Here is a 20,904-nt window from a genome sequence, read left to right as displayed (position 1 = left end):
GGACCCAAGTTGGACATCTGTAATGGGCTTCATTGAAAGTGAGAAGAGGCTCAGAAGGGGAGACTCCTGGCTGAAGCACCTCTGCAAAGACGTTAGTCTTCGCTGCCACTGTGGGCAACTCAAGGTCCAAAATCTCAGGTGACATTCGATCCACCATCTCAAAAGAGGCTTCCTAATCTATAGCCATGGTAGGAGGAGAAACCAGGCCAGTGTCCGGTGAGATTTTCAACCCACTGCCACCTTCAGTTCCTCATACCACTTGTCCTGTTCTTCAGGTAACTGGTAACCATAAGGTTCGGTAGAAGCCTTCCATTCCTCTTGAGACTGCCTTAAGAAAGAAGATGAAAACTTGGCCCTTCTCCTCTAGGTATTAGGTTTTCTGTGCTTGGGTTGCATATCATTTTGCTCTCAGTGCTGAGACACTGAGTAGCCGTGAACTCTACAAATCACCACATTCAATTGTCTCCTTCTTCAGACCACCAAGTAAATAAGGCAATGGCTCTGCTCCAGGAAGCATGGAACCGGTTGGCACCAGTGTTGGCCCTGAAGTGGGAGCGTTACATAGTTCTGCTGCAGGTTTATTTCTCAAAACAACTATTGCAGCTGCTTTTTCTATAGCTCTATAGCAGAGTGGGATGTAGGACTGCTAGATATACGTTTATTTGCCAAATGATAGTAGTAACAGACAAGTTACTTACCCTCATTAACACCTTATCTGGATGAGATTCTACCTAGTTGTGGATTCCTCACCTTACTCTGACTGGATTCGGAAAATGTTGCGCAGTACCTCTGAGCACTGGTAGGTGTCAGCGCTTGTGAGAAGTTGGCCTGGCATATGCTGTCAACTAGTTATAGGGGACACCTTGCACCAGTCCAATTCGACTCCTATGGTGATAGGTTAAAGACAACCTTTAAAGAAAGCTATCCTAGTGGTAGCTGTGGAGAGCAGCCTTCAGGCTAAGTCTTGAAGCAGTGTTAAGCTTACTGTTTTACCATAGATAACCTCTTGAATAACCAAATGAAAGAGTAGTTCACACAGGTATATATATAAAATATATGTACTTATTCTAAGAATAATCCCACTAGTCTCTTTATGAGGCTAGAGGTAAAGATACAATTCAAACAAACATTGATAGTTACAATAAATAGCACTGGAATCATAGGGCCCCAGGGGGGAACCAATCCATATATCAAAAAAGTGGTATAAGAACAAAGACAATTCTACAGACAATGCCTAGGGTATTTAGGGTCGCTGGCCCCTTGTGAAACCACACAAGGTAGTGAGGAAGGGGACCCATGGGAGACGCGTGCAGTGGCTAAAGCTACTGTCGGGATCTCTATTAAAGCCTATGGATAATGTCACAGTTGAATTTTACAAGATTAAAAACACTTCTAGCAGGAGTTCAAGTTCAATACTTTAGAGTTAAGCTTTTGAAGGGCCCACACCCATGAGAGTACCGAGGTACCACTGTTACCTGCCCCAGGGAAGCCGGGTGCATAGGTCGTTTTCGATGTCGGGTCGCATGCTGATTTTCAATGGCAAAATGTGAAGAACTGCTGCTAGCAAGAAGCGTCGTCGATGTCGTGAAGAATGAAAATGTAGATCTTGTAGAGAAGGACCTGAAAGCAGAGGAGACAGAGTCTGGGTCACGGCACAGTGACCAGGGGGCTCAGGAGAAGGAGCCCTTCAATGTCGGGTGCTTCCAGGTGGAAGAGGTGTAGCTTGGATCGTCAGCCACGGGGTCCAGGAGGCGTCAAGGAAGGCCAGCTTCTGGAGGGCGACTGTCCCACGAAGGATGAGGGTCGCTGCGGTGTTAGTGTCCGGATTGGATCCACTAAGCCTTGGCAACCGCAACCCATGCAAGAAACACAAAACTGCTACTGGTGCAGACCCACAAGGTCTGAGCGAGGTCGCCAGCGAGGAGACTGAAGAGCAGGCCTGGAGCAACCAGGGGAACTCTTGGAAGTGAAGATTGATCTCCGCTAGGGCCCACCAGTCGAGAGACAAGGGACCGCGGGAGGCAGCAATTTGGCGTGCGTAAAGATGCGCCCACGGGTCGACAGAGCGGGCTAGGGCGTCGATCTTTGGCACAGATGATGCTGAGAGGTTGGCTCAATAATGGGCCAAAGCACAACTTCCCCACTCGTCGGGCTCGGGTGCTGTGCAAGAGGTGGCCGGTGTTCTGGGGTATTGGGGATCTCGGGGTCAACGGTGCTGAGCTTTACTGTGCACACTCACTGGCCTCTGGGATGCTTGGAAACCCACCTCAAGGTAGGAAAGGGTCGTCTATGTCCGTAGGAGCAGCGAGGTTCCACCCGGGTCACTTGCAGTGTTTCAGGTGCCTGCCAAGCAGGGGGGTAACTCCTTTACCCCAAGGGAGATTTCTTCAGGTAGCTGTGCGGCAGCAAGTCGAAGTTCAAGTCTGTGAAGTCCAAGAAAAATCTGAGGCTCTGGGGACTCACCTTTATCCAAAGATTAGGGGAGTGTCCAGATCAGAGCCCACCAATGAGAGTTCAGGCGGGAAAGGGTGGCTACACCCTCTCCTCTTTGTGTAGTTTCCCGCCTGGGCAGGGGTCAGGATGCCCATGAACCGGTTTGAGGCGGTGTATGCAGAAGTAGGCACTGGAGAAGCCTACGTGCAAGTCAGAAAGACATCCTATGGTGCACCCATCCAGTTCCAATCCACATAGTCTGTCTGGGGAGGTGGGAGCACCTCCCTGCAACAAGATCCCTATTGTCCAGCTGCCGTGGCTGGAGTTCTGCCCAGCAACAGGCAGCCAGAGTCGTGTGGGTGGCAGATAGCATCCATTTTGTACTACGTGTGCACTTTTAAATTGGTGTCTAAATTCTGCCGCTTTTCCCATATCGCCCCTCTAGCAGGGGGGAATCATGCCCTCACTCCCATGGCTGGATTGGGGGTATGATTCCTACATGTTTGACATCAAACACGATATGGTTCTGTGTAGCCATTCTCAAGTTATCACGCTATCGAAATTACTTATAATGCGGTTGAGAGTATATGGTATGGCTACACTACAAACAACCCAGCAATAGTTTTACGAAGGTTGCAGAGGGGCACTACTCAGGTAGGGGTTCCCCCTCCCACATATCTCAGCACCCTGCCTTGTAGGTTTAGCAAGGACTGCTTTAGGGGTGACCTATGAGGATATATGTGTTGTATTAAGTGGGATACAGGATGCCTATATCCCTGTAAGGGGTGCAAGCACCACCTTACCCAGACTACAGTAGTGGTCTGGTGGTGTCATTTTGTATGGCTGTCCCAGGGGTGGCACAATAAGTGCTGCAGCCCCTGGTAGGCCTCTGAGGGACCCATTCCCTGGGTACCTAGGGTACCATCTACAAGGGGCTGACAGGGTGTCCTCAGTATCCAATTGGAAGGTACCTAGGGCACTCACATCAGTTTAGAGAAGAAGCTGGGGCCACAGCCTGGCTAGAGTCATAAAACAGTCAAAACATCAGCAAAAAGTTGGGGGCAACTATGCAGTCGATGCCACTCTCCTACAGCGCTTGGCTCAGCATCAGTGTTGTCCATTTCAGAAGTGACATGTTGCGTGCCTATATACACCCCAGCGTACTGACATTACTTTATTTTTGTGACATTTTCGCACCAGAGCACGGAGTTACATCAGGAGGCTGATTGACCAGTGTGCAGATGACAAAGACCAACAAAGGAATTCTACTTAGAAGAACCCATTTGCAAAAGCATGGGGGTTAGGAGGGTAGGTAAGGAATCTGCATCGAGATAGAGTATCTACCAGATAAGGGGTTACCGAAGGTAAGTAACTTTTTCATCTAATAGAGAATTCTAGACTCAGAAGCCTTACCTTAAAATAGATACCAAAGCAATTTTCTTTTGTGTAATTTTTTTGCAGCTTGAGCTTATCCACTTGTTAAACACCTTAATGTATGTCTTATTTTTGTCTTTTATTGTAAAGTAAGTGTGATACTAAAATTTGTATGTATCTGTGTCTTTGAACTAGATGTGGTGTAGTGTGGTTTAAGATACATTTTGTTTTGTGTGTACCATTGAAAAATGACAAAAATAATGAATTGACCGTTTTCCTAATGACATGATAAAATAAATAATGAAGAAGAATGATTACATCACGAGTTTCATGTGTGATTGTACTAAAGAAAATTTTATTGATCATCGGCATTGGCACCTTTTTTTGCTTTGTTATCAGATGAAAGGGAGCATCCGAGAGGTAGTCCGATGTGACTTTAGCACATTTACAATCAACCCCAGCGAACGCTGGAGGTCTGCCGCAGTCTGGAGGTGAATTACGACTGCCTGGGATGAGTCCGCCTTCAACATTCAGCCATCGAGGTGGGGAAAGACCTCCATTGATGGGATGCCACCACACCCACCACCTTTTGGAACACCTAAGGGGTGCTGTTAATGCCAAAAGGGAGCACAGTGAACTGAAAATGCTTTTGACCCACCGTGAATCAGAGGTAACACCTGTAGGCTGTCAGAACGGGTATATGGAAATATGCGTCCTGCAAATCCAGCACTATCCCCCAAGTCATGCAAATCCCAGGCAGTCAAGCCCTGAGACAATGAGAATATTTTGAATTTCTCTAGCTCTACTATTGGGCCGAAGACTCAGTCCTTCGGCACCACAAGGTAGCAGGAATAGAAACCACAACCTACTTCTGATGTTGGCACCCTCTCAACTGTGTCTTTGGCCAGACGATCCTGTACCATCTGATGCAAAATAGAGAGGTAGGCCTCCGTACGCCAATCTAAAGATGGAGGCATGGAAGGCAGAGTTTCTGTGGATGGAAGGGCGCAACCCAGCCAAACAATTTAGATTACACAGTTTTCTGTGGCGATAGACTCCCATTGGGGAAGATGGTGCTGGATACTGCTGCAGACTGACTGCCCATGATGGAGATAGGAAATACTAAAGGGGTTTGGAGACTGCGACGGCTGGGGGGTGGCAGACTAAGAAGATCTATGGCCTTGTGTTGCACAAGGCTTCTAGAATCCTCATCTGATGCAATAAAATGACTGGGGAATCTGCTGGCCATGTTGGCTAGGTGGAAAAGGATGCAGCTTGTAGCCCTACAGTAGCCACAGAAGTGGTGAAAGTCTGTCCTTAAACCACTCAAGCACCCAATCTTCATCATCACCGAACAGGCAAGTACCATTGAAGGGTGTGTCCATAAGAGATGGCTGGACGGCCCACGAAAACACAGTTGACCTCAGCCAGGCGTGTCGACAAAGTGCAACTGACAAAGCAATCTCTCTTCCTAGGTAGTTGTCTATTGTGAACTCTGCTGCATCCCTGCCCTCGGCAATAGTTTGGGACAGGATGGCTGCATTGTAGGAGACTGGCTTAGTATATGGTGCACACTAAGTGAAGCACCCTGCACTAATCCAGACAACCCTTATGGTGATTTTAGAGGTCTTAGACAACCATAGAGAGCTCTTCAAGTGGTAGCTGTGGAGAGCAGCTTTCAGGCTTAGTCCAGAAGAAGTGTTAAGCAGCTTGTTTTACCAGTACTAATCCTGAAGTGCAGATTAAACAAAAAAGAACCACATAGTGTAGTTATAAAAATAGTCATATTTATTATACACACATTAACACATTGGTGTATATCCTACCTAGAGATATAAACACAGTATTTTAAAAGGAGAACAGGTAAGTAGCACAAACACACAGTGGTCTCCAGGGGCAGACCGACCCAAATACTAATAAAGTGGAATGCGAACCGTGACCGAAGTCGAGACTTGACTCAGAAGAGCTGGAGACCCAAGGATCCACCTAAGGTAGGTACCCAGGAACACCACGGTGTGAGAAGTTGGCCTGATATATGATGTCACTAATTCTAGTGTACACCTTGTATCAGTCCAAACAACCCTTATGGTGATTGGTTGTAAAGTCAACCTTATAGACCAGCTATCCTAGTGGTAGCATGGACAAGAGCAGTCTTAGGCTAAACTCTGAATGGCATGTGAAGCCAGCTGTGATACCATATATAATCCCTTGAATACCAAATGAAAGGACACCAGAACAGATATATATATAAAATAAAGTGTATTTATTCTAGTCAAACCCTCAGCACTCTTTATGAGATTCGAGGTAAGTACAACACAGTCTTATTCAAGCATACATTAAGTCACACAGGTAAGTAATACAGTTAGGCCCAAGGGGCCACGCAAACCATATACTAAGTAAGTGGTATAAGGACCACTGTCACGGAAATAGGATAGGCCTAGGCCTAGGGAATCGCTGGGGCTACACTATACTACCCAAGGTTAGGAAGTGGGAGGCCCACGGGATTCAGGTGCAGAGTGGAAACACTCACGCGTAATGCGTATAATCGATAGAAATAGTACAGTTTAGAATTAATAAGATTTAGGACACTTCTGGAGTAGCTAGGAAGTCGAGACTTGAGAACTAGACACTAGGATATTCAATACCCTGATGAGCACCGGAGTACCGAAGTTACCTAGCCCACGGGCTGTGAGTGCATAGCTGTGAACTTGCGTCGGGTTTCGTCGTGGACTTCTATGGATGCCTGAAGGAAAGTTGCTGACAGGCAGTCAGTGAAGAGTGTCCGGTGGATCCCAAGGCCGGGATCAAGAAGGAAGGATACCTGCAAGCAGAAGGGACAGAGTCAGGGTCACTAGCCAGTGACCACGTGGAACCAGGAAGGAACCAGGCGATGTCGGGAGATTGCAGGTGAAGAGGTGAAGCTTGTCGCAGCAGCCACGGGTACCAGGAGACGTCGAGGACGACCAGGACCAGGAGGCGAGCTGTCCCACGAAGGCTCTTGCTGTCGGCGGCGTCGAAGTCGAACTAGGACTCACCAAGCCTTGGCAAGCGGAACCCACGAAGAATGGAGGACTTGCTTCTGGTGCAGACCAGGAAGGTCTGAGGTGCTTCTCTTTTGCAGAGGAGCAGGAGCCAGTCTGGAGGAGCCAAACCAGCAGTGGAAGTTCAAAGGTGCGTCGTCGCAAAGGCCGCTAGCCAACGGGCAAGCAACCGGACAGACGCGGCAAGCAGGAAAATGCAGAAGGGACCCATGCAGGACTCGTGGAGTGTGGGGGGCTGATCTTCGGTGCAGATGGTGCTTGGGGTTGGGGTTTCTCAATCCCCGGTGCACAACTTCGAGGGTGCCTCAGAAGCTGCGCTGAAAGATACTCGCCACTTTTCCCAGGTAGCCGATCCCACGTCTCTCCTCGCCTCCACGGATCTCAGCTCGGCTGAGGATGTGGATCAGGGTCGGAGAAGTCTGGAAGTCAAGGCTCTGGTCGGGCTCTGCAGTCGGTCCCTCGAAGAACTTCAGCAAAGCAAAGGGTAAGTCTCTTGATGGTGCCTGTTTGCACAGGGTAGCCACTCCTTGGCCACAAGGGAGATTCTTTAGTCTTCTTCTTTCGTCGAATGTCGAAGGTCCAGAGTTTCTGTTCAAGTTGCAGGTTCAGGATAATCTAATCTCCTGGGGCCCAGCTACCACTCTTATACTAATCTGGGGGGCTGGGTTGCCTGCTAGGTCACGCCTTATGGGTGGGACCTGGGAGGGGGGTGGTTACACCCCCTTCCCTTTGTCCAGTTTCGCGCCAGGACTGGGGCTGGAGTGTCCCAGCACCGGTTTGAACTGGACTATGCATGGGACACCTTGTGTGCCCCAGGCAGTGTCTCGTTTCTTTCATCCCTCCCTGCCCCAATACACTAAGGCCTGTCTGGGGTGGTGCTCGCACCTCCCAAGGCAGGAAACCTATTGTCCAAGCCTCCCGTGCCGGGATCACTCCCAGCAGCAGGAGGTCAGACTTGTGTCGTGGCAGCAGCATCCATTTTGTGATGCTGGGGCTCTGGTTAACTTTAACCGGGTAAGTAGGTTTCAACATGTCTTCTCCCTCTAGAAGGGAGGGATAATATCCTCATCCCCAGAAATTGGATGGGGTATTATTCCAAAGTGTTAGACACCTTACACGACATGTTTTGATAAAGCCAAACCATAGTTACCATAACCGTTTAAGATTATAAGGCACTTTAAGAGTATATGGTAGGCTATATCATAGAACAGCTATAAGGACATGGTTCCGAAAGCTGCAGACAGGCACAGCTCATGCTAGAGCACCATCTCACATGTTACCAAGCACTCTGCCTCCAGGATTGTTAAGGCCTGCCATAGGAGTGGCTGATAGGTACACATGTGTCTATATACAAGATAGGTATAGGAATACTACACCTAAGCAAGGGGTGATTACACAACCTTGTCCCAGCTGAGTGATCAGCCAGTTGTGTCATAATGGAAGGCCAGGCCAGGGGTGGCATAATACATGCTGCAGCCCCTGGTAGGCCTAGGGTACACCTATGCCCTGGGTACCTAAGGTACACTGTACAGGGGCCAATAAGGTGATCCTATCCAAATGGGTTATGCACCCAAAGTGCATAGTATTAATTTAGAGAGAGAACAGCAGGGCTGTGGGTCTGATTAGCAGGCCCACAGCCACATCTAAGTCGAAAACCAGTAAAGCAAAAGCAAAAAGTGGGGGTGAACATAGAAAGCAGACCCTACTCTCCTACAGTCCTGGTGAAAGATTTGTTCTTACCCCGCATCATGAACGAGATTTCCTTATTTGTGGAGTAATAAAAACGAGATTCTTCAGCCTGTATCCATTGCAGATCGATTTGCTCTTGAAGTGGCCGCATGTGAAGCCGACAATTTGAAATTAGTGGAATGCAGGACGAAAGCATCCCCAGCATAGACTTGTACATTCTCATTCAAACATACTCTTTTCACTTTATTTGAGACGTCAACTTTAGGATTTTTTGAATGCGTTTCTCTGATGGCTGTGCATTTGCCTCTCTTGTGTTCAGCACTGCCCCAGGAAATTGTATGGTTTGAGATGGAACCAGGGAGGATTTTTCCACATTGAGTCTTAGACCTAGAGTTTTGAATTGTCGATGACAAGCTCTTACAGAGTTTTGAGCTGAAAGATATGTAGGTCCTTTTACTAGCCAGTCGTCTAGATAAGGATAGACCTGGTGTCCTTGTTGTCTCAGAAACGCCGCCACTGGCGCAATGCATTTTGTGAACACACTTGGCGCTGACCGGAGACCAAAGGGCAATACTTTGAACTGATAGTGGCACCCCGCCACCTCGAACCTTAGGTAACGTCGATGTTTGATGTGAATAGGGACGTGAAAGTATGCATCCAAGAGATCTAATGATGTCATAAAGTCTCCCCTGTTTACATTAGGAGGATTTACTGTAGTGACAGCATTCTGAAGAGTTCTTTCTTTATGAATTTGTTTAAACCCCTTAGATCCATTACCTGCCTCCATTTTGTACTTCGTTTTTACTTTATCAGGAAAAAATGTGACTAGAATCCTTCTCCTCGATGTTGTAGAGGGACCTCCTCTATTGCTTCCTTCAAAAGAAGGTCTGAGATCTCCTTTATTTAGCAATGTCAGATGATGATGTTTCTTGGGGATGGGAGTACATGTAGAAGGTTTTTGAATGAACTCTAGGGAGTGTCCCTGTTGAATGATGTCTAACCCCCATTTGTCCGAAGTTACTGCTGACCATTGTTTGTAATATTGAGAGAGGTAGTGGTTCTGATGAGGTTTGTGTAGTAGCAAGGTGGGAGGTGCTCTTAAAGTGTCACTGACGTCTTACACAGTCCTGTGCCTTTCATCGTGGCGCAGGTCTTCTTCTGGCCGTTTGTTGTTGATAGGGTACATTACGTGATTGGTATTTTTGCTCATCTGCGTATTGTCGGTAACCCGGTTGTTGGTAGGGCTGGTATCTATAGGATTGAAAAAAATCGGCCTTTGCTGGTACTGGCCTCTTCCACCTCTAACTCGAAAGGACTGATACCGCTGCTGTTGCAGTGTTCCTGGTGAGCATGCCGTGTCCGTTTCTGCCTTAATCCCTTGAAGCGCATCAATATGCTTCCCAAATAGATTTTCGCCATCAAAGGGCATGTCGACAATCTTGGTTTGGATCTCCGGACAGAAAGATGTACCTTTAAGCCAGCCTTGTCTGAGTAAAGCGATTGCTCCAGCCATTTGTCTGAAAGCCACAGATGAGATATCTATGGTTATATCTATGATTTCCGAGGCTGCCCTTCTTGTAAAATCTGCAACGCCTCTTCCTTTTTATCGACCAGAAGATGGTCTAAAAAAGGTGCCAAATCGGACCACGTTTGGTGGTCGTATCAACCTAATATGGCTATTGTATTTGATTCTTTGATGGACGTGGCCGCCATTACAGCGAAACACTTTCCCGTACTATCTAATCTTCTACCATCCTTGTTAGAAGCAGCAGAACATGTAGCCGTAGAATTTCTTAAGTGTCTCCGGGCTGCTTGCATGACCACTGATTCAGGTCTTGAATGGCCGATTAGACATGCTGGAGATTATTCCGGATCCTTACATTTTTTTTTCCATTCTCGGAATTGCCGCTGGTACTGAAGCCGGGCTCTTCATAATCTTTTTCTCTTCTTCCCATATGTGGTTCACTATTGGGATGGCCCAGATTGATTTCCTAGGGGAATCCTTAATATCATACAGGAAACAGTCCGCCTGTTTCACGGGAAGAGGTAAGTCAAACCTCTTCGAGGCTCGCTCCAGCAGTTTGTGAAACCCTCCAATGTCTTCCGGTGGAGAGTTCGCTAGTGAAGGTGACGGAGAAGTAAAGAAAGGCGCGACTTAGTTGTCCCGTTCATTGCCCACAGGCACCTCATCTTGAGTCAGCTCTCCCTCTTCTGGCTGGTCCTCCACATCACTTTCTATATAGTCATCTCTGATGGCTATTACTCTTGGAGGTAGTGTCTTCTGTGTAACCAGTGGCGCCTGTGAAACATCAGAAGAAGGTGGATTCTGCTGCTTACTCAGGGTGGTAGGTGCTAGAGCATTAGCTTCAGAATCTTTTGTAATAGTCGTTTACCATGCGTCTTAGGTCTGAGATCAATGAAATTGGCACTGTAACGGTATCTTCCCGTGGTGGCGGAATATTATTCTCTTCCTCAAAATCATAACTATCCTGAAAGGACTCATATCTTTGTGATTTTGGAGGTTGGCAATCTTCAAGAGAGAAATCTGCCGCTAAATATTCCAACTTTTCTTCATATTCTTCTTCATTAGCTGTATCATGGCATTTTACCTTGAGTTGGAATGGACTATAAGCAGGCCCAAACTGACCTCCCTCCTCTGATTCCTGCATTTCCAACAAATGAGAAGGTGGAAGTGGCGAGATTTTACTCCAGGATGCCAACTCAGATGATCTCCTTCCCGATTCCGGCATCATGGAGAACTTTTTTGTCTCGGTCAACAAGATCGTCGATGGTGCCTCTCTTTAAATCGTTGATTTAGTCGACGAGTGTTTCATCGTTGGCAATTTGAAAACCGTCGTCGCCGAGGTCGTCGACGAAGTTAGTTTCGTGGTCGACTGTCTTCGTCGATGATGTTGTCGTTGACGAGGTCGTCGTCGGAGCAGCCGTTGACGAGACCGTCGACGTGGTAAGTGTGATCCCCGTCGACGCCGCCGTTGTCAGCGTTGATAAAGCGAGGGACTGACTGTCGATCTTGCTGCCCTCCTCGACCGGGTTGCCGTCGACGGGGTCTTTTTTCCACAGGTTTTTTTGGTGGAGTATGTGGCAGTGAGTAAGATGAAGTAGACTTCCTAGAGCTGTGCTCACAGAGGGCAAAGAGGCTGGCAAAATGTCCATGGTCTTAGAGACTTTAAGGCTTCTTGGTATCAGATTTAGTGGAAGCAGACTCCAGCTTTTTTTTTGCGTTCTGGAGTAGAATGAGCCTCTTCAATGTCTGAACCAGACACTGATCTGGATTTCTTCTTCTGTAGCCACACAAGTAAACATGCCTCACTGTCTTTAAAAGTCTTAGCAGAAAAGGTCCTGCAATGCCTACAATCTTTGGGAACATGGTTGGGATGTAAGCAGTATAGACAGTCCTTGTGGCGGTCCTCAGAAAACAATCTAGCCTTCCCACATGATCTGCAGGGTCTAAATAATCTCTTTTTAGAGAGCCCTCAGACATTTTCCCAATATGAAGAAAAAACAATACCTCTTCTCAGGAGAGAGTTCTAAAGAGGAAACAGTGGGGTCAAAAGTTCACCAACTGAGAAAAACTGAGCAGAGCTCAGCTCAGGGAGACCTTCTCACATGACGTGTGGTAGAAATTTGAGGGATGGTTGCTCTGCAAGGGATTGTGGTCCCAGGGCTGGCAGCTCATTGGCTATTAGTTGGACATTATAAAGAGGTCAATAGGTTTGCAAACTGGTTTACTTTGCATTAATTTTACATGAATTTTATTTAATACTGCTATATTTTAAATATGGTGAGACTCCCACCATGACGAGGGGGAAGATTCAAGCATGTGAATCTATGAAAGATTAAATGCTGGAGAAATAAAAGTACTGATGTCAGCATGCTGAGGTGGCGCCCATATAAAACAAACAAGGAGATGATGGACGGAGCGCTGAAACTTTTCAGACACTCACCCCCAGTCACAAATCTGGGTTGAATCCATCATCGTTCTTTAGCTCACTTCACCACGCCAGTTCAGACACAGCTATACGCAAATCAGTCTTGACCCTGTGCCTCATGGGAACAGTCCAGCCCGAACTGCCAAGCCATGTCTTCCCTGGACCGGAAACAAGCATCCTGGGACCGGTTTCGGGCTAACAGTCCTCATCAGCCAGGCTAGCGTGAAATCCCAAACCCGGTCCTAGGATGTGTGGTTCCAGTCCAGGGAGGGCCTGGCAGTTCAGGCCGGGCTGTTTCCATTGTGCACAGGGTCAGGACTGATTTGCATATGGCTGGGTTCAAACTGGAATGGCATGGTGAGCAAAAAAACAATGGATTTAGGGCCACATCTCTGTACTGGGGTGAATGTATGACTTTGTTCAGCATTCTGTCCATCAATTGTTATTTTTGCATTTGTCACCACAAGTGGGACGGGTATGCCCAGACGTGGGTCCTGTGCTTTCCGTGCCCCTGGAGTCAAGCTATCCTGGGTGATGAGGGGGGGAAACCCCGAAACCGGTCATAAGATGCTTGGTTCCAGTCCAGGGAGGACCTGGCCTGGCTGTCCGGGTTGGACTGTTCCCACCGGGAACAGTGTCATGACTGATTTGCATATGGCTGGGTTTAAAAAGGAATGGCATGGTGAGCAAAAAAACAATGGATTAGGCCTAGATCTCTGTACTGGAGTGAATGTATGACACTGTTCTGTATTCTGTCCATCAATTGTTCTATAGCGATGCACATCACTTTCAACGCGGATTAGGACAATACACAGCCAATCAATACCACCTACTGATGCGGAGAGGTACTGCTCAAGATTTTCCAGATCCAATCTGATGCCCAGGGAATATTCTAAGGTATGGAGTCTGCGGCGAGAAGTCTCTATCAAATACAAGAAACTATTCACCTGGAGAAGAACTAAATTGTAGGGGCTAGACCAGTACCCCCTGGGGCCATAGTTCGTTAACAGTCTTGTAGCCTAACAATCTTTGTTTGTCTAAGCAGAATTTCAACAAACTTCTCACATCAAAGTGTGGAGGCCGCTTTCTGTTGAGGTTAACAGATTCAGAAAGGATATTAGCACAGAAAATAGTCTGACATTGAAATCTGAAACCACCTTGGGAACAAAACATGGATAACTTCTCATCTCCGCTCTGTTCTTATAAAAGCTGTGCAAGGTTCCTGACTTCATAAGATCTGAATATTGCAGACAACGAGCTGAAGTTCTCGCTACCAGACAACAGTACTTCAAGGGAAATGGTGAAAAGATGCCTCATGAATAGGTTCAAATGGTGGACCCATGAGTTTGTAATGGCAATGGTAAGGACAATGTTACTCTCAAGGTGGATTTGAAGACCTAGAAGAGAGAAATACCTAATAGCCTATAATAAATGTTTTACTAAAGGTATACAAAAGAAAGTTATTTGCATACCACTTGATCCATCTTTTGGAGTTCTGGTGAAAAGACGCTTTGCTTCTTTCTTTTAGTGGCACATTTAGATGACCATACTGTATGAGTTCAGGAGCAGGGCCTCAAAATTAAATGATGGAAAGGTGATGTAGCAAAGTGCTTATTTTTGCATGGTTACCCCCAACACTATCTGATGCACTTTGAATGTGTACTGAGTCCCTGCTAATCAGGTTCACAGTGCATGTGCTCTTTCCCAAAACGATACCTTAGTTTTCACAATTGGCACGAATCTAGCCCACATACAAGTCCCTTATAGAAGATACCACTGATACCAAGGGCCTTGTGACCAGAGAGGGTCTCTAAGGGCTGCAGCATGTATTGTACCACCGTCAGAGACCCCTCACCAAACACATACACACTGCCAGTGCAGACTGTGTGTTTTGGTGCAGGTAAAATTGAAGAGTCGACATGGCACACATCTCTGTGTGCCATGCCCACAAACAATGCCTGTGGTATAGGTAAGTCATCCCTCTAGCAGGCCTCACAGCCCTAAGGCAAGGTACGCTATACCACAGGTGAGGGCATAGCTTCACGAACAATATGCCCCTACAGTGTCTAAGGCCATTCTTAGACATTGTAAGTGCAAGAAAGCCATATTGAGCACATTACGAACTCTACAGCGCCACGATAGCATTACTCAATGCTAAGACGTTTGGTATCAATCTTCTCAGCACAATAAACCACACTAATGCCACTGTTGGATTTATTGGAAATTACACTTATAGGGCATCTTAGAAATGCCCCCTGAAAAATTACCATCTCTGTAGTGTACAGCTGACTGGTCTGCATCAGCTTGCCGCATTCTGACATGTTTCTGACCTTTGCTATGCTAGCCAGGGCCTCTTCGGACCAAGCCCCACTTTTGGCGGCAAGGTCGGCGGGAAAATTAGTAGTCAGGAGAGGTGTGTCCACTTCTCAGCCAGGACCACCCCAAAGGTGTCTGAGCTGATGTGGCTGCCTCCTTAGAAAATACTCCATATTGGATGGAAGGATTTTATCGGGTTAGGGGATACACCCTCCCCAAAGGGAGGGGACATACTTATGGTGTAGTCACCCTTAAGGTAAGCAGTCCATCGGCTACTACCTACCAGTACCTGTAACATCCCTAAATTCAGTATTTAGGGGCACCCAATAACTTTGATCCTGAGATTTCTGCAACTTACGAAGGACGATGAAGAAGACACCATGTAGCAAAGCTGGAAGATGACTACTGATTTGGACCCAGCCTTACCGGCCTGTCGCTTCCTTGAACACCCTGCAAAGACGACGACACCTGTTCTGCAGCCAGTGACTTGCAGAAACCAGAAGACGACTTCCTGCTCTTCAACAAAGACCAGATCTCCTGAGGACAACAGCCCTGTCAAGAAGATCCAACTGCAAGAACTCCGGATCCAACTGGAACCACAACTCCTGCCCACGCTGCACCCAACGCCCACGGCCCAAGCCTGGAGTGGCTCACCTGGCCAGTGAAGTCTCCCCAGTGATCCTGACCGCAAAATCGGTAGCTGACCTCTCCTGGATTCCACGAAGACTTCTGCAGCCTCTTCATGAAGGGTCACCCTGACTGTGACCGGCTCCAGTAAAGAAAATCAAACACCTAAAGGCACCCCTGCATCCTCAGCACCCCCCCCCCGACTTAGAGAGTCCAGCGACGCTGTCCAGTCATCCACCATCCCAACTTACCAGCCCAGCTGGTGGTCACCTTCGTTCAGCCTCATGGTCCGAGTCTGCAGACTCTTTGTGCGACCGAGATTTCCATTTACTCACATTGGGCACCTGACGCTGGTTTGCACCCGGCCACCCCTGTGACGCTGGTGATGCACGTGTGGTGCTGCCTTATGGCCTGGGCTGTGGCTGTGCTTGCTTTAACTCCCGGGCCTGTGCCCTGAAACCACGGGTACTTACCTGAAACCAGCACCTCGTGTGGTTGCCCCCAGTTTCCACTGACTAACACTGGGCATAATGACCTATGCACCCAGCCACCCCAATGCCGCTGGTGGTGTAATACCTATCTTGGTCTGACCCTTACCCAGTGTTGGTCTAGAACCCCCAAAGACTGGATGTCTAAGTCGACTACTTACCAGTAAATTTGCATAACTGTTTTCCTCCCATAGAATGGCATTGCATTTCTTCCTAATTGCACTAAGTGGCTGTTACAATTTCTAAGTTCCATTACTGTTGAATGACACCAAAAAGTATTTCTACTGTACATCTGCAACGCAATTCCTATTGTACCTGTAAAGTATTGCTATCTACAAACTGATATTTACCTGCAACTGAGTTCCTCTTGGTTATAAAAATAAAAGTAAATAAATAATATTTTTTATACATAAAACATTGGTCTTGGATTTAGCCTTTGTGTGTGTGTAATCATTTCTTGCCTGAGTGTGTACAACAAATGCTTAACTGAGCCCTTTGATAAGGCTAACTGCTCGACCACACTACCACAAAAGAGAGCTTTTAGTGTTATCTACTTTAGCCTCTGTAAGCCTCTGGGGATCCACTGGACTCTGTGCACGCTATCCCTTACTTTGATATAGTATATACAGAGCCAGCTTCCTACATTTAGTGCTAGAGCTGCATGGCTTCATCTTATTTTGTATATATTGTGCCATTATTTTGCTTGGTACATATGTTTGCACACAAAAAAAACACCACTGGTTTCTTGCCAAAGCTTGATCTAGTAGCTTTGCCAGTGCTTCTTGGTGATGATGTACCTCCTCCAACGCACATTTCTCAAGTAGCCGGAGAATGAGACACAAAGGTCGTCCAGAACAGCTGGTAGAACTTGAGCCACTGTATTCCAAAGTGCATGGGAATAACAGTCGTGGATACAGCTGGCATTTACGGATCACTGAGTAAGGCTCATGGAGAAGAGAATTCTCTTGCCAAACATCTTTATCTGTTTGGAATCGCAATAAGGAGGAGTGGAAGTAAAGGCAAAAGGGTTAACCCTGCTGGTGCTCCCTAAACCACTAGACTTTCTGGAGTTGAATGCTTTGTTAGGCAAGTGAGATCGCCAGGTGCAGGGCGAGGACTATGGGTGATCTATGTATTAACAGGATGCCCCGAAAAGGGCTTGGCCCATGTGCCCAAATTGCTGCCTGTAAGTGCCTTGTTAAATGGTAACAGCTGTTGAGTGGGAGCATGACCAAGCTGCAACACTTTAGACAATACATTTGTTTTCACTCCAATTGTTGGTGTTGAAACTGTTTGCCTTAGGGTGGTTTTGCCCCAAACCTTTTGCTTTCTTACCTCTTTTTGCAGATTCATTTTGTTGGCCTTAGGATTCTGAGCACTTTAGCACTTCTGACCAGTGCTAACGTGCATGTACTTCTGCCCCAAACATGATTACATGTGGTATACCCACATTTGGGATATTTAATTTATCTTTAAGTCTCTAGTAGAATGCCCTACCTGTGCTCAGGAACTGCAAAATTAAACACTAAAAGTGTGCCTGCAGCACTGATTGTGCCACCTACACAAGCAGCCCACTAAACATGTCTCAGGCCTACTACTGCAGAGCCTGTGTGTGCAGTTTACTGTCCCTTCGACTTGGCATAGAAAACCTTTCATCAAGCTTTAAACTCCCCTTTTATTACACATAAGTCACCCCTAAGTTAGGCCCTAGGTAGCCCACAGGGCAGGGTGAGGTGTAGGTAAAAGATAGGATATGTACTTTCAAGTATTACATGTCCTGGTAATGAAAAAGACCTACATTTGTTTTTCACTAATGTGAGGCCTACTCCTCTCATAGGTTAACATTGGGAATTCCTTATTACACATTTAAGCTGTAATTCCTGATTGAAAAGGAGTGGCTCGGTGAGGTTTTATGGAATTAGAATTGCGATGATAAATCCTATTTACTGGTATAGTTGGATTTAACATTACTATTTTAGAAATGACTTTTAAAAAGTTGGCATTTCTTTGCTCTTAAAGCTGTGTGTGCCTGCAGCCTATCTCAAATACATGTCTGGTGTGGGTGACAGCTTGACTTTGTACATTCCCTCTGGACAGCCACACACAAAGAAAGGTTAGGTGTGTGAGTACCCATTTGCATCCTGATGGCTCATCCTGGGTAGGATGGAAAGGAGAAGCTGAACCTTACACCTGAATAGGCAGTGTCCTGTCCCCCACACAAAGGGCCGATTATCCCCCTGTAGCGACTGTGGACCCAGTGCTAGGCAGAAAACAACTCTGTGCACTTTAAAGACCCTTCTTCAAAATTAACTCCACTTCAAAGGCTCAACTGGGTACAAGTACTGGGTCTATGACCCAACAAATCAGACACTTCTGGACCTGTAAAGAAACTCTGTCAGAAGAACTGCTATGCTGCTACAAGGACTGTCACTCCGCTGGACTGCTGCTCTGGAAGAACTGTTTTTCTGCTGTGCAGACCTGCTGTCTGCTGTTCTCTGGCCCTGCTGAGGGAGAGCTTGACTCTGCCTTGAACCCAGAGCGATCTCACAGGGCTTGTTGGCTTACCTCCAGTTGCTGGAGACTCAAGGATATCAAAGTCTCATCACTCGCTCCTCTGCCTGGTCGACTGGAAGTGGACCCAGGTGCTTGCTTCAGTTAAATCAGTGCATATCCAGTTTGCTTCTAGCAGAACCTTTGCATTGACCCTGTTGTGAGAGCAGAATCAGTGCACCGCAGTCATAACCAGCAAATCGCCTTAAAAAACCGATACATCAGAACCGAAGCACCGTTGGCGATGGAGTGTGGGAAGATCGATGCATTCCCTTGTCTACGTGGAGAAACCAGAGCATCGTCTATGGAACCAACACATCTCAGTTAGACAAATCATCTTCGGAATTGAGGCATCGCCGTCACTGCAGGAACAAAAATTAATGCATCACCTCGACTGCAGGATCGATAACGACGCATCGCTCAGCTGCACCCCGCTCTCGCTGTTGTACGAGGATCTAGGTACTGTTTTCAGCTGACCTGCGTGGCTCCTGTATGCGGTCTGCGCTCCATGGCGGTTGCCCTGAACTATTAACTTTGCCCCAGTCAAGCACGACTTGATAACCCCAATAGGCACTAATTGCTTCTAAGCACTATTTCTACTTTTATTCTTTAAAAATTCATATATTAACTTCTACTGATTGGAGTTTTAGTAATTTTGGTCTTGTTTATTAATAAAAATCATATCTATTTTACTAACTTGGTGTGAAGCCTTTGAGGTGTTATCATTATGTTACTTTGTGTTGCACAAATACTTTACATAGTACCTCCTAAGTTATGCCTGCCTGCTCAGTGCCAAGCTACCAGAAGGTGAGAATAGGATAATTTATGGTGTGACTGACTTACTCTGATTAGGATTGCGGTCCCTACTTGGACAAGGCGAACGAATACCTGTCAACTAGAGACCCAATTTCAAACAGTTAAAAATACAATAGTAGGTCTAACACTTCAGCTGCCAACATGACAGCGAAAGAGGCTCTTTCCTCTGTAGCAGAACCATGGGGGAGCACAAGGCCTTTATCAGGCAAAGAGTAAAGCCCACTTTTATTCTGAAGCTGTAACTTATACCAGTTGTCAAAATAACAATCATCTACGGCATCATAGTTGTCATTTTCAGAATCTGTGCCAAATAAATTATGTAGAGTCTGGCCCCTGCCATATTCCAAGGGCATGGAATGAGACTCATATGGGTTGCAAAGAGGTAGCTCATCTGGCCGGACTTTGGTCGAGATCGTGGAGAATTAATTTTGGAGTCAGATAGAACAGTAGGCTGTATTTCCTCACCTGGTGTCAATGTGAGCAGGACCTGCACAGGAGAAGGCACCAGAGCAGAGCCAGGCGCAGATGGCGCAAGGGTGGACTGGGGGCCCCTGCAGATGCTCAGGCCCAAAGGTGAGCAAGGGGGAGCCAGTAAAGTGCCACAAACAGAACCCATAGCCTCACTGAAGACTTCTACTTGCCAAGTCATCAGCACCTGAGCCGGAAACTAAGGGTGCAGGCTCAGATTTGGCTCCAATAGGCTCTCTATCCTTGCCTGGAGGCGCAGTAATAAAAGAATGGATGTCAGCCTGCATGAGTGGCTCTTGTATGCGGAGCGGCTTGTCATCGCTGAAGCGGAATAACATTCACCTGGAGCCACACGGCACCATATAGTGGTGTGCAGGAGAGCTGTTAAAGCTTCCAGATCCTGACTGAAGCCTCTGGATTATTCACAAGCTAAAGAATTTGTGGTTAGAAGTATCCATCATAAAACATGTTCCCCAAGAAAATCAGTTTCAGAATACTCTATGGAGCCTGAGGCCTGTCACACTTAATCAGGTTGGTCTCCACAAGGCAAAGCCGTAACAGGAACCATGAGCAGACAGGATAAATATGTCTGCCACAACACCGATAATATGGTTGGAAACCATTACTTTTTGATTCAAAATTTCCTAGAAATCGTCAGAGTAATTGCTGGTAGGTTGACAGAATTGTAGGGAATCCCACATCAAACTTTCATACCTGCTTAACAAGACTATGGAAATTGAAGTCTTCATTGCAGTGGCAGGAGTGCCACACATTTTTCTTTCTGTGGAAATCAACATTGTGCTATCCTTATCCAGAGGAACTGTGGAAGATGAAGCAGTGGAGTGGTATTTTCAAGCTGCCAGGACAAAGACTGAGTCAAGGAGAGGATCCATGCAGAGGAACAGTGCTTCCTGTTCGGGAGGCCTTTACTTCTTTTGATGCATTGAAGGGGCTGCTTTAAGAAAGCCTAGAATAAATAATAGTTCCATAAGACCTTTAACTAACAGAAAAAGAGGTCTTGAGATGGATTTTTGCTGTCTGTAGTTGTTGGAAGGGGGATACTGCGTTTAAGCGTCCCTCTGACAAGAACCTCCTGGAAAGTATTGATGTTATCAATGGCAAAATCCTTGCAGGAAGATATTCTGTCATTGC

At 46.7% G+C, this 20,904-nt stretch overlaps 1 protein-coding gene across 1 annotated transcript in view; it reads right to left on the bottom strand.

The window, feature by feature from the left end:
* Positions 1-20,904, bottom strand: part of IPO4 (importin 4) — a 3,494,625-nt gene that overhangs the window by 1,941,219 nt on the left and 1,532,502 nt on the right. The window lies entirely within an intron of this gene.

The sequence above is a fragment of the Triturus cristatus genome, chromosome 1_1 (genome assembly GCF_964204655.1).
Source record: "Triturus cristatus chromosome 1_1, aTriCri1.1, whole genome shotgun sequence".
In the NCBI taxonomy this organism is placed as follows: Eukaryota; Metazoa; Chordata; class Amphibia; order Caudata; family Salamandridae; genus Triturus; species Triturus cristatus.
Note: the sequence above shows the minus strand (reverse complement) of the source record. Positions and strands in the feature narration are given on the sequence as shown.